This window comes from Rana temporaria, chromosome 4 (genome assembly GCF_905171775.1).
Source record: "Rana temporaria chromosome 4, aRanTem1.1, whole genome shotgun sequence".
Taxonomy (NCBI): domain Eukaryota; kingdom Metazoa; phylum Chordata; class Amphibia; order Anura; family Ranidae; genus Rana; species Rana temporaria.
In genome coordinates, this window is record NC_053492.1 from 82261339 (window position 1) to 82269322 (window position 7984).

The 7984-nt window shown below is 43.9% G+C and overlaps 1 pseudogene; it reads left to right on the top strand.

Annotated features, from left to right (window-relative positions):
• The first annotated feature begins 7530 nt into the window (after positions 1–7530).
• On the top strand, positions 7531–7685 carry LOC120938476 (annotated as a pseudogene).
• The last annotated feature ends 299 nt before the right edge of the window (positions 7686–7984 follow it).

Sequence of the window (7984 nt, forward strand, 5' to 3'; positions counted from 1 at the left end):
TTTTAGTAAATCAACCCCCAGTGGTCCTGATCTCCAATGTGCTGCTAAGAAAAGGGACTTTTGGCATAAGGCTGCAGCAATATTACTAAAACAAAAAAAATAATATATATATCTAATGGCTAATATGAGATTTTTGCTATTGGGTTTACATGTACAGTACTTTTATATCTTGGTATATTCTTTAGACTATTTCTTCTGAACTGGTATACTTGTGGCAGTCTATTACGCAAGCCCCGCAGTGGTAAATAAAATAAAGGATGAACTTCTTACGGGGTCAGACGTATGCATTTCTCAGGGGGTCATACATATTGCTTCAGTCATGCATACAGTGTGGCTCTGACCTACTGGTTGAGCATTAGAGATCTCATAAATGACAAATGACGCAATCCCGCTGACACAGCCGACGAGTGCCTTCTTTCTGTACTTTGGCGAGGAAATATAAAACTAAGAGAATGCATTTTGTTTTTTAAATGTCATGGGGAATGAAATGCCCTCAAGTGCTTCTGGGTAATAATATTTAGTGTTTTGTTCCAATGCATTTCTTCTTGTTTACTGCAATATTAGCATTTTCAGGTTATAAATAAAATTTAGCACAGTACTCGGAGAACAAGCCATGCTATCATAAAATCTGTGTTTGTGTTTTTGTGATGTAGCTCAGTTATTTGCAGACTGTTCAAAAACAAACAACCTATAAACCTAAGGCCACCTATGGGCTTGCAAGGATGGTTGTTTATGTATGATCTACCCAGCCCTAGGGTGAGCCATCAGCAGAGCATTACTTCAATTTTATAGGGGTTGTAAAGGTACACTTTTTTTCCCCCTAAATAGCTTCCTTTACCTCAGTGCAGTCCTCCTTCACTTACCTCATCCTTCCATTTTGCTTTTATATGTCCTTATTTCTTCTGAGAAATCCTCACTTCCTGTTCTTCTGTCTGTAACTCCACACAGTAATGCAAGGTTTTCTCCCTGGTGTGGAGCAGGCCCGGACTGGGACAAACAATAGGCCCGGGCATTTTTGACTAAGAAGCCCGGGGGGGGGGGGGGGCGGGGCGACGCGGCGGGGGTTAGTGATGGGATGTAGGGTGCGATAAAGAAATATAGATGGATAGACAGAGAGGGAGAGAAAGAATGATAGATAGATAGATAAAGATAGAAAGACAGGAAGATAGAAAGAAAGAAAGAAAGAAAGAAGGGAAGATATAGAAAGAAAGAGCGGAAGAAAGAGCGGAAGGAAGATAGATAAAGATAGAAAGAAAGAAACCAGCGGAAGGAAGATAGATAAAGATAGAAAGAAAGAAAGGAGCGGAAGGAAGATAGATAAAGATAGAAAGAAAGAAAGGAGCGGAAGGAAGATAGATAAAGATAGAAAGAAAGAAAGGAGCGGAAGATAGATAGATAAAAGTTAAAAGCAAAATGGAAGGATGAGGTAAGTGAAGGAGGACTGCACTAAGGTAAAGGAAGCTATTTAGGGAAAACAATTGTACCTTTACAACCGCTTTAAGGCCGGTTTCATCTGTGTTGTAGTTTGCTGAAATACACTTAGGCCCCGTACACACGGCCGAGAAACTCGACGTGCCAAACACATCAAGTTCCTCGGCGTGTTCAGTCCTGGAGCCGCCGAGGAGCTCGGCGGGCCGAGTTCTCCCATAGAACAACGAGGAAATAGAGAACATGTTCTCTATTTCCTCGCCGAGGTCCTCGTCGGCTTCCTCGGCCGAATTCAGCTCTGAACCGAGTTTCTGGCTGAATTCTGCCGAGAAACTCGGTCGTGTGTACGGGGCCTAAGACTCCCTTTTACACGGGTGCCTCCGTTAAGCGAACTACACTAGCTCAGTGGGGGATCTCTCAACTGATCTGGCAGATGACAGGTCCTTGTCCACTCCGCTATGCAGAGCAGACACGGACACAGTCCTGGCAATCAGATGAAAACGGACCACCTGTCTGTTTCCATCTGATATGCCGGATGGATGGAAAATAGGACCAACATACATTTGTTTTTGGCAGACAGAATTGGATGGCGGCGGGTGTCAGCGGACATGTGTCTGCTTGACATCCGCCGCTCCATAGAGGAGACTGCAGGGTCCAATCAGGTCCACCTGAATAAATGACAGGGGGACCTGATCGAAAAGCCCATGTAAAAGGGGCCTAAATGGCCAAAAGTTTGTGGAAACCTGACCAGCACACCTACTATATGGGTAACATGTTAACACCCTTCCAGATTGGGTTCATGTATTTCAAGTGAAGGGTATGGTTAACCAGTTGAATCCTTGGGCTACTTTCTCCTTAAAAGTGCTTGTTTTTGTTTTGCCGATGTCTTGGGTCCACACATCATGCCTTTTTATTTATTTTTTTACATTTATTATAACAGATTATACATCTTGCTCCAGTTTTGGTAAATCAACTCCTACGTTTGCTGATTTATAATGATTTCAAATTAGTGCAACTTATGTAACATAGCAGAATGGTAACACTCTGTGCTGTTTTTTACTTTCCTTGCATGTTCCCCTCGGGTCTACAGCGACTGCACTTCCAAGTGCAATGTCAGTGCAGTTTGCACTTGTAGTGCAAAGTGGATTTGCTTTTCCAAAATAACCCACAGTATTTTTTACTTTTTGCTATAATAATTATCCACTTTTTTTTTTTTTTTTTAATAAATTTTTTCCTCAGTTTAGGCCGCTATATATTCTTCTGACTTTTGGTAAAAAAAATCGCTATAAGCGCATATTGATTGGTTGGCGCAAAAGTTATAGCGTCTACATAGTGGAGGATAGATTTATAGCATTTTTATTTATTTTTTTACTTGTAATGGCGGCGATCTGCGATTTTTATTTTATCATGACTGTGATATTGCAGTGGACATATTTTGGGACCATTCACATTTATACAGCGATCCGTGCAATAAATATGCACTGATTACTGTATAAATGTGACTGCCAGGGAAGGGGTTAACACTAGGGGGTGTTCAAGGTTTTAAATATGTGTCCTAGGGAGCGATTCTAACTGTAGGGGGAGGGGACTCACAAGGGGAGGAGACCGATCGGTGTTCCTCTGTACAAGGAACACACCATCAGTCTCCTCCCACCTGACAGGGCGTAGATCTGTCTGTTTACACACACAGCTCCACAGTTCTGCTCCGTTACTGGGCAATCGCAGGTGCCCTGCGGAAATCCCCTAGTGGCCCGGGAAGGTGAGGACGTCGTATGACGCCCGCCCAGAACAAGAGCCGCACCATCAAGCGGTTAAAGTGAAATTAAAGGTAGAGTTTAAAAAAAATTAACAAATGTTATTGCGCTCCTGGCGGCTCCTCTTCTCTGAGTGCCCCCATAGCAAGCCGTTTGCTATGAGGGTACTAGTGCATGCTCACTCCTGAGCCCCGCTCTGTGTGTCCATAAGACTCTCAGAAGGAGGCTCGGCCATGCCCTCTGCTCCCTCACTGGCTGTGATGGCTGATGGCTCCTACTATTGTCTCACAGCCAGTGAGGAGGCAGAGACCAGGGAGAGCTGCTGCTATTGTGCACATTGCTGGATAAGTATTGGAGGGCTGTTGGGAAACCTGTACACTGAAGATTTTTTTTTTGTTTTACCTTCATGCATTGAATGTATGAAGGTAAAATAAAAAAACGTTAGCCTTTCGAACCGCTTTAAGGCCCCATTCACACAGGCGGACTCCGTTCCTATGGAGTCCGCCTGCTCCCGCCAGCTCAGCGGGAGATCAGTCCGCAGATCTCCGCTGAGCCGACGGATGACAAGCTCCTCTCTGCTCACTGAGCGGGGAGGGGCTTGTCGGGCACCGCTGTCTCCTATGGAGCGATCTTATGAAAACGGACACGGAAACTGAGTTTTCATCAGATCTTACCCAATCCGATCCGCATGGACGGATGGGGACGTGCCCCCCCATACGTCTGTTTTTAGCGGATCGGATAGGGTCGGATGTCAGCGGACATGTCTCCGCTGACATCCGACCCTCCATAGGGATGCATGGTCTGTTGTGTGAATAAGGCCTAAGTCAGATTGATGAGGGAACACATTAGAACATTGGTGACCTTTTTCACAGATTTGTAATCATTGAAAATATGAATGATCATGCGTTCACCTACATGAGCAATTGATACTTGCTCAATAAACCGCAGATAATCCAACATCATTGTTGCTACCTAGGATATAACTGATATCCCTGCACTGAAATGAAAAGACCATGCATTGTGTTTTTTCACGCTCTTCTACAAGCCTGTTTCTATGTAGCTGATGGCCGTAAAAGTGCATGACCTTATCTGCCACTGACGGCTAGTAGTTCCAGCACTAGAATCTGCCGGGACCCAAAGGATCTGTTGAGTCTCGATGCCATTATAAAGCAGCATTGGAACAAATAGCTGCTGTGCTTGTACTGTTTTACAAAGGCGCCCAGGGCACTAGTGAGTAATGCTGCAACACAAGACATTTTAGACAAATTGTTGCTTCCAAGATTGGGTTCACCAGTTTGGGGAAGGTCCTTTTTTTTTTTTCCTAGCCTGACTACCCCTGTTCACTAGGGATGAGCCCAATGTTCGAGTCAAACGTAAGTTCGGCTCAAAAATTGGGTGTTTGCTGAATAGCGAACAATTTAGGGTGTTCACGGCAAATTTGAAAGCTGCGGAACACCCTTTAAAAGTCTATGGGCGAAATCAAAAGGGCTAATTTTAAAGGTCAATATGCAAGTTATTGTCATAAAAAGTGTTTGAGGACCCGGGTCCTGCCCCAGGGGACATGTATCAATGCAAAAAAAGTTTTAAAAATGGCTGTTTTTTTCGGGAGCCGTGATTTTAATAATGCTTAAAGTGAAACAATGAAAGTTAAATATTTCTTTAAATTTCGTACCTGGGGGGTGTCTATAGTATGCCTGTAAAGTAGCGCATCGTTCCCGTGTTTAGAACTGTCCCTGTTTACTGGTTACATGTTTTGAGTTACAGAGGAGGTCTAGGGCTAGAATTATTGCTCTCGCTCTAACGTTCGCGGCGATACCTCACATGAGCAGCTTTTATTATTATATGTAAAACCTTTATACCAAAATAAACCATTTGCTATAACTACTTATCAAGTATTAGCTGGAGTTTGGCTTCAATTTTTTAGTATTTAAATCTGCTAGTCCATCTAACACTCCCCTTCAGACTGTCAAATCTGCTGTCCAAAGGTGCCCTGTGCTCCTTCATCCAGAGTGGAGGCACTCTAATACAGATTGTGTTAATGGCCAGATCACCAGGTAAAAATAAGGGGGGGGGGGGGCTAATAAAGAAAACCAATGCAGCCACCACATCTAATGATTGCTAAGCTGCAAACTATTACATTTATTGATTAATTTAACATGCCATCGGAAAGTGTTACTTTAACCACTTCAGCCCTGAAAGGATTTTCGCCCTTAATGACCCGGCCATTTTTTGCGATACGGCACTGCGTCACTTTAACGGATAATTGTGTGGTCATGCGACGCTGTACACAAACAACATTTATGCCATTTTTTTTCCCCCACAAATATTTTTTTTTGGTGGTATTTGATTACCTCTGCAGTTTTAATTTTTTTGCGCTATGAACAAAAAAAGTGATGTGTTTTTAAAAAAAATAAAAAAAAAAAAGTTTTTTACTTTCCGACTTGGCTCCGACTTTAGAAAAAAAGTAGTGCAGGAACTACTTTGAAGTTGGCACTACTTAAAGCGGGAGTTCACCCGAAAAACTATTTTTAACATTAGATTGATGTTCATTTTGTCAAGGAGAATCGGGTAGTTTTTTTAAAATCGAAGCCGTACTTACCGTTTTAGAGAGCGATCTTCTCCGCCGCTTCCGGGTATGGTCTTCGGGACTGGGCATTCCTATTTGATTGACAGGCTTCCGACGGTCGCATACATCGAGTCACGAGTAGCCGAAAGAAGCCGAACGTCGGTGCGGCTCTATACGGCGCCTGCGCACCGACATTCGGCTACTTTCGGAAAATCGTGACACGATAGATGCGACTGTCGGAAGCCTGTCGATCAAGTAGGAACGCCCATACCCGAAAGCGGCGGAGAAGATGCATCTCTAAAACGGTAAGTATGGCTTCGATTTAAAAAAACGGCCCGATTCCTCTTGACAAAATGAGTATGAATCTAAGGTTAAAAATTAACTTTTTGGGTGAACCTCCACTTTAAAGTTGTGCCAATATGAATGGTAGTCATTGAAAATCATGGAGAATGACTTGTCATGCGATTTTGCAGTCCAAAATCGTGGGACAAGTGGTATAAGTGTGAAAGGGGCCTAAATGTCGCTGGCAGGGAAGGGGTTAACACTAGGGGCAATCGAGGGGTTAAGTGTTCCCTAGAGAGTGATTCTAACTGTGAGGGGGGGGTGTAGTGACTGGAGGAGGAGAAAGATCGCTGTTCCTGATCACTAGGAACAGCAGATCTCTCTCTACTTCCCTGTCAGAATGGGGATCTGTTTGTTTACATACACAGATCCCCGTTCTGTATCTCTGTGGATCGGCGTCGTGGGCCACCTATACCTCTTAAAGTGGCCAACGTACACCTATGGTGGTTTGTGCAGCCGTGCCAATCTGCTGCCGTATAACGACGGTGGCTAGTCGGCAAGAAGTTAAAGCAGAACTTAAGTCAATTTTTTTTCATCTATTAAATATTTTGCACTTGGCTTATGACGTGCACAGCTCTCTCTCACTCTCGTGAGAGTTTGCCAGGAAGGGAGGAGGGGGGTGAGTAATAAGAGAGCCAATGAGAGCTTCAGAGCTGGAAGTGTGCCTTTGTGTGTCTGTGTAAATCCAGGAAGTGAACAGGCCGCAGCTTCAGCTGCCCACAGTTAAAATGGCAGCAGCCAGACTCCGTGGAAGGAGATATTATGCAAAGTGGTTGGAGGGAAGCTTCAGAATGGCAAATATGTTTTTATTACAAATTATGTGAGCAGACTGGTGAAATGACTGAACAGTGTTAGCGGTTCACATGCTGTCTGGATTTGCAGTTGTCTGTAAAGCTGGCCATACGCCAGTACATTCGATGATTTGACAAATGCTGCTCAAGAGAACTTCAACATTTTATTTGCTTTTAATATTCGATCTTTGGAATGCATGGACATTCGTGAATGAAAATCGCCTTCTTAATTCAAGAAAAAAATTCCCTCCGGCTTCTTTGAATTTTCTTGGCACAGCAGTTGAAAACGAACGATGGTTTGACCCCCAACAGTAAGAAAATCACAAACCTTCATAAAATGAAAAATGTTGACAATATTCTAATCGTGTACTGTATGGTCAGTTTAAGGGGAAAAATAAAATAAAAAATACACAGATGTACTAAGCTTCCATGATATCGAATATTTTAGAATTTTCTTCTTATAGGGTTAAATCTACAAATACAAAAAATTTGAATATTTCTAATTGGAGTCCCATGAATGTTTCATGAACCAGGAGGTGCTACATCATCAGTAAGTTCTCCAGGCAGATGGTTCATGACAGGTGAAATACTACTTCGACTTTTTGACAACCTGATAAAGGTTTTGTGATTCTGTTCAGGCACTTTTGTGATACTTACCTGGCAGGGGAGACACCATGATCATGAAGGTGGTTCTCCCAGGGCGAGGCACGGCTATTGCACACTCTAGGCCGTGCTGATCGTGGTTGTCTTCGTGGTTGTCGTGGGTGTGGTATCTGTCCTTATCAGTTGTCAGCGGAGCGCTGAAGCACCTCCTACATGGGGAGGGTGGATGCAATCCAATGACGTCATTGCACCTGGAAGGATGGTTTCAGCAGGGACTACGCTGTGCTGCCCGACAGAATACTGGGGGCCGGCCCATGGTTGAGTCTGAGCCATCTGAAAGGGTGCTTCTGGTGAGGATGGGTGCTGCGCTTAGTCTTGGTCTTTTTGCCGAGTTCTAGTCTGGCCTTCTGGCTGGCTGGTGTAAGTGCTATCTCTGTCAGCGATCCGGTTGGAGGAGCTGGTAATGCCCTGTGGTAAGACGGGGTAGAGCCATGCAAATC